Source organism: Triticum urartu, chromosome 3A, assembly GCF_056163025.1.
Source record: "Triticum urartu cultivar PI428250 chromosome 3A, HENAU_Tu73, whole genome shotgun sequence".
Taxonomy (NCBI): domain Eukaryota; kingdom Viridiplantae; phylum Streptophyta; class Magnoliopsida; order Poales; family Poaceae; genus Triticum; species Triticum urartu.
In genome coordinates this window covers 7,064,256-7,072,694 of record NC_141875.1, presented here as the reverse complement: position 1 = coordinate 7,072,694, position 8,439 = coordinate 7,064,256, and the positions used below count along the sequence as shown (strand labels likewise).

General features: G+C 42.9%; 2 pseudogenes; both read left to right on the top strand.

The window, feature by feature from the left end:
• The first annotated feature begins 734 nt into the window (after positions 1-734).
• On the top strand, positions 735-1,849 carry LOC147977630 (uncharacterized; annotated as a pseudogene).
• A 204-nt stretch (positions 1,850-2,053) lies between these two features.
• Positions 2,054-8,201, top strand: LOC147977629 (uncharacterized; annotated as a pseudogene).
• The last annotated feature ends 238 nt before the right edge of the window (positions 8,202-8,439 follow it).

Sequence of the window (8,439 nt, the reverse complement as noted above, 5' to 3'; positions counted from 1 at the left end):
TGAAAACTTCAATTGGGCGCTCGTGAGCTAATTTTGTTTCGTTCTATCTCAAAAGTTAAAATGGAAATAGGAGAGTCGATGGCATCTTACTTTTTTTTATTCTTATCTATAAACAGACTGGGCAAAAAACTTGAGGCGCTCGTGAGGTCATATTGTTTCGTTCTATCAATAAAAACTAAAAATAAGACAGGAGAGTCGATCTGTCGATGCCAAAAGGATTATTACAGGAGTCAGAACCGGCATTAGGAAAGAGTACGGACGCTATGCAAATCGTGCTATCATATCCTTGGACTATATGTTGCCATTAGGAAAGACTTTGGACGCTATACAAATCATGATATCATATTCTTGGACTACACGCCTGGGCGTGTGTGACTATATCTGTAGTTTTTTTTTTGAGGGAGACTATATCTATAGGTTAGTTATTTCTTCCCGGGGCATATGTGACTCGATCTGATCGTCTTCTCGGTTCTAGCTGGAGGCGTTTCACGGCAGGGAGAAGCAGGACGGCGATAGCCGAAGCACGGCACAGATTGCTTCCGGCTAGCTGTTGCCAATTGAAGTAAGTGCATCCACTCCCCTGTACCACCTCACACGTGCACGGTCCATCCGGCCACCATATCGACATATCGTACGAGGCGTTACAGCGTATCGCACCAGCTACCACACCGCTCCTCCGCCTCTCCCTCTTACCTCCATTCTTCCACCACAGGCATCGCATTTGCTCGTCGACGATGGGGACAACGTCGCTCATCCTCAACCTGTTCCCAACTGGCCACCGTCCCGTCACCAACTGTGCTCAGAATTTGCAGTATCTATCCATCACCTGACGAAGGCGCAGAGTTTAGACTTGCCAGTGCTCCCAGCTTGGCCCCAACTCCCAAAGCATCGATTGAGCCAACCCCTGCAAGGTAAATTGTGTGAACAACTGAACTGTTACTTCTACTGTTGTATTGTGTGTACGAATGTTACTATGATGTAGCATAGATAGATGCATGGTTTTGCAATGACAGTGAGAATATATATGTTTTTGTATAAGACATCCACAAGTCAGTGGCCTTTTGAAACCAATCATATATGCTTTACTTAGGAAAGACAATGTTTAGGAGGTTGCCTGAGTATATGTTCTCATCAATCTTGAAGGGGTTAAATTTGTGCCCGTTTTGTTATTTCAGTTTAGTAGTGGGTTCACTAGTTGTGTTAGTAGTAGATTTTGCTTCAATGCGGTGTAAGCATAATTTTGCTAACGGTAAACTATTTTGTTGTAGTGCACTGTGATGTGGACCCTTGCTCTGAGCCATTGAAAAATAAAATTGGGTTTGATGGGCACCAAAGATTTCTGCCTACCAAGCATGGAGAAAGGTCGGTCTTTTTGTTTTGTGGTGATTGGTTTGATCTCCATGGCAAGGCGACCGGCATGAAAGATGATGGTTACTTCAAAAATCTTAATGTTAAGGTGCTTCAATACAAGAAGGATACTTTCATCTTGGCTTCTCAAGCAGAACAAGTGTTTTTACATGGAGGACACAAAATATGGAAATGACTGGAATGTGGTGCAGACTTTCAGTCATAGACATTTGTACGATGTTCCTGAACTAGAGACAGGCGAGCTCAATGCTACAGATGCATACCAGGAAGAAATGCCCTCGGCAACTTGCACTATGAAGGATATTGATCAATTGTTCGACACTATAGCCGTGATGATGAAGAAGGCACGCCTGTTCATGCTAGTATTGTTCACGATCTTCTCAAAGATGACAACAATTATGATGAAGATAGTGGTACTGACGATGATGGACAGGAAGATGGTGCATTGAGCGAGAATGAGCATTCAAGTGATGATGAGTAGATTGTGTAATGCCTAGTTGTATTTTACCAGAGTTTAGCTCCTTTATGTTTTTTATATGTTCATGTTCACATAATACAGTAGAGACCATGGTTCAGATTTGAGACATACATGGGTGATTTGGTCAGTACTTACAGGTAATTGGACTCGTAGATAGTTTTACTTGACATCTAACTGATACGTGTGTGCAAAAGTGCAGTACTGAACATGGCGATTGATCAAGCACTCACCCTGCTGCCCTCTTTGCACGCGCCTGCTGAAGAACCACCGAGACCCGTTCCTTCTCCTCTAGCGCGACCACTCCCGACTTCTCCCCTGCACCGCGTGCATCCTCAAGCACCGCCTGGGCCCCCGCAGAACGGCTGGAGGAAGAAGCCGCGCCGTGGGAGCAGCGGGGGAAGGGACCGCCACTGTGCTTCGGACAGCACGCTGTTGCGGAACCGCCGCCGACGAAGCAGGCGCCCCTGCAGCTCGAGCAGCAAGCAGAGGGGCGAGGGCGCTCGGCCGGAACGGTGCTCTTTGGGAGCCACCGGCGGCGAGGTGCGGCAGCGGGTCGTCTTGGCCTTCACGCGGGGTGCGGCGTGATTTGGGGAATTTTTGTGGATAATGACATGGAGGAGACGAGGAGCAGCTGAGTGTGAGCGTTTTTTAAGCATACACCATAGTAGTAGACAAACATAATTTTTCTGAATGTTCATGGGAAATACAATGAATGTTCATTGAATTAAAAAAATTCTGCAAAATTCAAATGTTCTTCATCGAAAATACAAAATAGAAATGTTTAATCAAAATTTAAAAATGTAAATTTTTTACAAATTATGAACATTTTTCTGAATTCGCGAACATTTTTATGGATCAATGATCGGGAAAGGAAGTGATTGTGTGAGGCGACCGCGCGGCGCTGCAGAGATGCTACTGCCCACCCGGGCTTGAGGAGTCGCTGTCGGATCTGTTCTCGACCATGGCGAGGTAGGAATATGGCAGATGGAGGAAGGGGAGAAGACGAAAGTGGAATGGAGTGGACATGTGTAATAGGGTTTGGTCCCACTTTGGACATTTGTAGGGACAGGGGTGGGGTCAGTGCAGGACGGTCCGCCTGACGGACGCGTCTGGTCTTCCCCATACCCACCCCAGGTATGGATTGTATATGAAGGCTACCGCTCAGCCCGACCATATATGGATGGTATGAGGAGCCCATCTAACATCCCACATACACCCCCATCGATTTAGTTGATGAAGGACTAGGAGGGTGAGGATCGAGGATGAACCCTAGTTCGCTTACGTTGGAGGTTGGGGGCTATGTGCATGAGTAAAATCAGACTATGAGACAATTGTCATTGAAACACATCATCATGGAGCCCCCTCCTCCCCAAGAAATTAGGGCTCCTCTTCCTCCCACCGGCGCGGCCGTCGGTTTGCCTCGTCTCCGGTGGCCGGCGTGGTGGATCCCGGGCCTTGCCAATGGGAGGGCTCCATTTTTAGATGTGTTTTCGAGATTTATAAGGGATTATATCCTGCTCAGAAAGATGAGATGGCGGGCTCCCTAAAGATGGAATACGGCTCTCCTCGCCTAGCCGCAATTTCGGTGGTGCATCTAGCATCGTCGGTGGGCGTGTGGAGATGTGTCTCCAGCACATCCATCTTTGGTGGATTTGCTCGGATATTGTCTTCATGTTGGATCCTTTTGATCTATGCTACTCTTTCTCGGTGACAGTTGCTGTTCTGCTGATTCTATGGTGCCTTAGCACGGCGACTTCCCGACTGTCCACTACAACAAGTTTTACCCGGCTCCGATGAGGGAGGGGCGATGACAGCGGCACGCCTTCGTATCGCTTCAGCGCTAGGTGGTCTACAAATCTAGATTTTTTTTTTGATATTCGTTGTACTGCCATGATTGAAAGGAGTAGATCAGATGTTTTCCTAAGAAAAAAGAAAAAAAATCATCCAAACTTACAAAATTTATTTACACAAGCAGTTAAAATAATCACTCATTTGCATTTTGTTTTTTTTCCAGATCACATACTTAAGATCCCTCTATACAATTTTTGACATATTTATTTACAGTTATCCCAAAAAAAAACATGGAAAAGACCACATCATATTTTTCATGTAAGATTTACTTTTTAATAATCATTTTGTACTTATTTCGAATTAAATGAATTACATAATATTAAGTAAAATAAATTATGAAAATACACCATCTCCTCGCAAAAAAAAACTCTTTTCCCTCCACCCACGTACTATTTCCATCCACTTTTCTATATTTTTTCCCGCATTCACCCTGTGTCCCCACCAGTCAAAGACCCAGCCAAAGATTAACCTTCTATTTTCCCCGCGAACAGGTGCCGCTGAAAGCCACCGCCCACCCGGGAATTTTTCTCGTCAGATTCAATCGACATCACGACTGCGGCGATCAGGGCCGGCAGATTGGGGGTGGCCGCCCCGCCGTCCGAGCTCGGATCCACCAACATCAACCATCCCCGTGAGCACTCCGCTATATTCCCCCCTGATTTCAGTGACCGGCGACGGCGGATTGGAGGAGGCCGCCCGACCGGCCGAGCACGGATCCACTGCATCAACCGGCGACAGTGGATTGGAGGCCGCCCCACCCGGCTCTCTTTCTCGAACGATTGCAGTGATCGGCGGCGGCTCACGGTAAATTTCTTATGCCGCCCTCCTCATACCCCAACCCCAAGCTCTAGACGTAGGGGATCATCAGGGAAGCGATTTGGGGGATAAAAGCACCCACGGGTGTGAGACTTCTTTACATGTCTGAATACAGCGACCATGTGGCAAATCCAATAGCTCTGTAAGATTTACTTGGTCTTTATTCAGTTGTCATGAGATTTCCTGTAATACAACGACCATGTCCCTGTTTGTGGCTCTGCTACCCCATAAAAGTCTTCACCTACGATCGTCATAACTGAATAAAGATTGAGTCTGCTCTTGTTCTTGATACAATATATTACCATATGGAGTTCATAGTGTATGTTCTTTATTTCGAATTCTAGATAAAGACTGAGTCTGCACTTCTTGTTGTTCAAAACTGAATAAAGAGCGACTCTGCACTTGTTTGAAACTAAATAAAGACTGAGTCTATGAGTCTGCACTTCTTCTTGTTCAAAACTGAATAAAGAGCGACTCTGCACTTGTTTGAAACTTGAATAAAGACTGAGTCTATGAGTTTGCACTTGTTCTTGGTTAACTGAATTCTGGACGCTCCATATTTCTAAGTATGTTATTTATTTCGATCTGTTCTACAACCCTCAAAAGCATCATACAGTAATGTATTTTCCATCTCAAATTATACAAGCATCAATTCTAAGCTTAAGTATAAAGGAACACATGAACTCTTTTTAGGAGAGCTGCGTGTTTACAACTGTTTTACACAATTTAGCTTTTTTTTGTCTACTAGCAATGATGGCCAGGTTTCAAGAGATAATTTAATGTAATCATGTACGTTACAAGTACTCCTCCAAACAAGTTTAAGCAGATTTCAGTCATGTAGTGATGATAATGTAGGCTGGTAGGTCTTTTGGCAATTCATTAAGTTCACTCTCTGTCATGTTTTCCAGCTCCAGTTACTAAAATCATGCCACTAGTTCTGGAGAGTGATATGCATAGCAGTAAATATCTTGCAGAACAGAAACGCAAGGGTGAGGCGTATTTGAAGGAAAGGGATGCAAGGATTGCGGAACGCAAGGCTGTAGAGAGGGAGTATCTTAAAGACATAAAAAGCTAAGCTCGTAGCCTTGTATACCCTAGTGCCTCTAATGTGCAACCGACACAAAATGCACGAGCTGCTGATGATCGCAGCGACTCAGAGTATGAACCAGATGCTGAAGAGGAGGCCCATGAGGAAGAGGATTTGAGAGATGAAGAAGAGGAGGTACATTGTGGATTCACTTGCTCTAATTTCACCTTGCTTATATCATGTGTATGCCACTGTGCACTATGCGTACTCAAAGATTTCTTCCAATTTTTTGTCCCTCCACTTTTCCTAATTAATCTAGATGATGACTTCTCTGTTCACTGCATTCCTATTTGAACCTCTGTTGACATTGCATAAGTTAGTGTTGATTAACTGCCTTGTTTTACTCACTTGTTTGACCCAGGCACCTGAAGGTTCTACCATGCCAAAAACGAAAAAGCGTGTCAGATGCAAAAACAGTGCATCTGCTACCTCAAGAATAACAAGATCTAGAGCTACCAGAACAACTGAGTCATTTGAAGCTACAAACCATCAAGAACAGTCTGCACCAAACCCAACAAACACATCACCTCACCTAACTTCTAAGGATAGCAACTCGCCTGATGCTGATTCAGGGGTACAAGGTTCTCAAGATATGATAGGCACATCCGGATAATCAGATAACATGATTACATTACAAGGCCAAGGTATATGCGACATCATTGCTTCACCCCTTATATTTTCCACTTTAAATCATAACCTTCTAATTTATCTGCCAACTTGTAATGTAGATGCATTAGCATGCTCCACTGGTCCAACTGATCCACGTCCGTCAAGGAAATGTCGTGGACGTAGACCAACCATGGGGCATGGGCTTCAGGAGTATGCAAGCAGAAATGGAGGGAGGAAAATGCGTATTGATTTTACAGCGGGGAAAGTGAGACCTACAGACCCAGTCCAAGCAGCAAAGCTTTCTTCTGAGTGTGGTATTCACATCAGGAGCAGAATGCATGTTGCTACGCTCTGGAATGACTATGACAAAAGCCCACTCAAACATGTTATTCCCCATGCTATTAAAGGTATCGTGGTGGGATAGTTTCCTTCAATTTTCATTCACCTGTTCGCATGTTGCATAGTCAATTTAGTGATATATCCTATATATGATTGGTATTTCAGCTTAACTTTGAGATGGATAAGGATGACAAGGTTGGGAATGATGTATGCACAAAAGTAATCCAGAAGGGTGTTTGACAACAATGCTACAGGCTAAAGAAGAAATACTTCAATGGTTATACTTCTCAAGAAGCATTATCCAAAAAGCCAGCGAATATTACTCATGAGAATTGGACCAGCCTTGTCAATAAATGGTCTGAGGAAAGAAACAAGGTTTGTAACAAGACATGCGACCAACAATAGTTTACCGTGTGTAAATACTTATATTCATTTTCTTTATATAGGAAATATGTCAAATGAATAAGGAAAACCGAGAAGCTGTGAAGCATCACCAAAAGACTGGATCTATGTCTTATGTTTTGCCTATTACAGCAAACTTGTAAGAATTCCAAATATCTTACTTGTAGTCCTATGTCTATTGCATCTGGCCAATATATATGTAGTAGTAATGTTACAATTTCTATATCTTGTAGAAAAAAGACAAGTACAATAATTAGGACCCAAGTCCCATTGAATTTTTCAAAGACACCCATACAAACAGCAAGACCGGTAGCATGAGCGAGCCAGCACTTCTAGCTCATGTAAGATTTCTTCCTTTATTATTTCTGACTTGAAATAGATTCTCATATTGATAAAGTGTAATCTAGCATATGAACTTTGCCTTAGCATCAATGTTTTTCTTTATGCTATAGAATGCAATGGAAAAGAAAAGGAGAACACAATTAGAAGGTGAGCAGCCAGTATCCGATACAGCGATTGTGGCTGAAGTTCTAAAGGAAGAAAGCACCCATAGCACCTTCCTTTCCAGCATGGGGTATGCATCAAGATCCGGGAGGTCTGGGAGCTCTACTTCATCAGCCCAGATCAAAGTTTTAGAAGAAAGAATTGAACAGAAGGATAGAGAGGCAAGAGATGCAAATGACAGGTAATTATCCTATTTCCCTTTCTGTTCTTGTTGTTTCTTTTTGCTTGCTTCTGTGTGCAGAGTGCACTCATTTCAGTGAACAAAAGTTCAACTAACGAGTGCTTCTTTTAACCTGGGCTGCTGACTTGATATCCTTTTGGCGATGCTTCCTGTAAGCAAACTATTGGTTATGCATATTTTAAAACATTATAAGTTATTCTTGGGTTTAATGTTTCATTGGCCCATGGACATGCTTGCCTTGAAATTTAATAATGTACTTCTCTATTTCAAATCGATACCCTTGTACCTTGTTATCTTGTCTATTTTCATCTCAATACGATGCAATGTTGCTGTGTTTTGTGATTTATAGGCATCGAGAGGAGTTAGCCGCAAGACTTGAAGCACAAGAGAGAGCATTTGAAGAGATACAAAAGAAGCAGCAAGAAGAATTGGAAGCTCTAAAGAAGATCCAGGAAGAGAAGAATGAAGCCTGGACAAAGAAGCAAAATAAGACGGATAATCTGCTTGATTTTCTCTTGAGGGCTCAAGCAACTCAGCAGTCCCAGTCCAAACCAGATGGTTCATGAATGCCATCCTTACATTGGAATCATCAGGATATCATATGTGTCTTTAGTTAATATTAGTTTTCATCTTGTCTATTATATGTGTCAAACTTGAGTCAGTTTTTTACTGTCATTTTTTTTACAGAATGATTTGGCTGAGACGATTTCATATATAATATGATTTTCCTTTCATATCAATTTATGATGTGATTTTTCTCTAACTTTTTCATATAATCTGATGTGATGTGATGTGAATTAAATA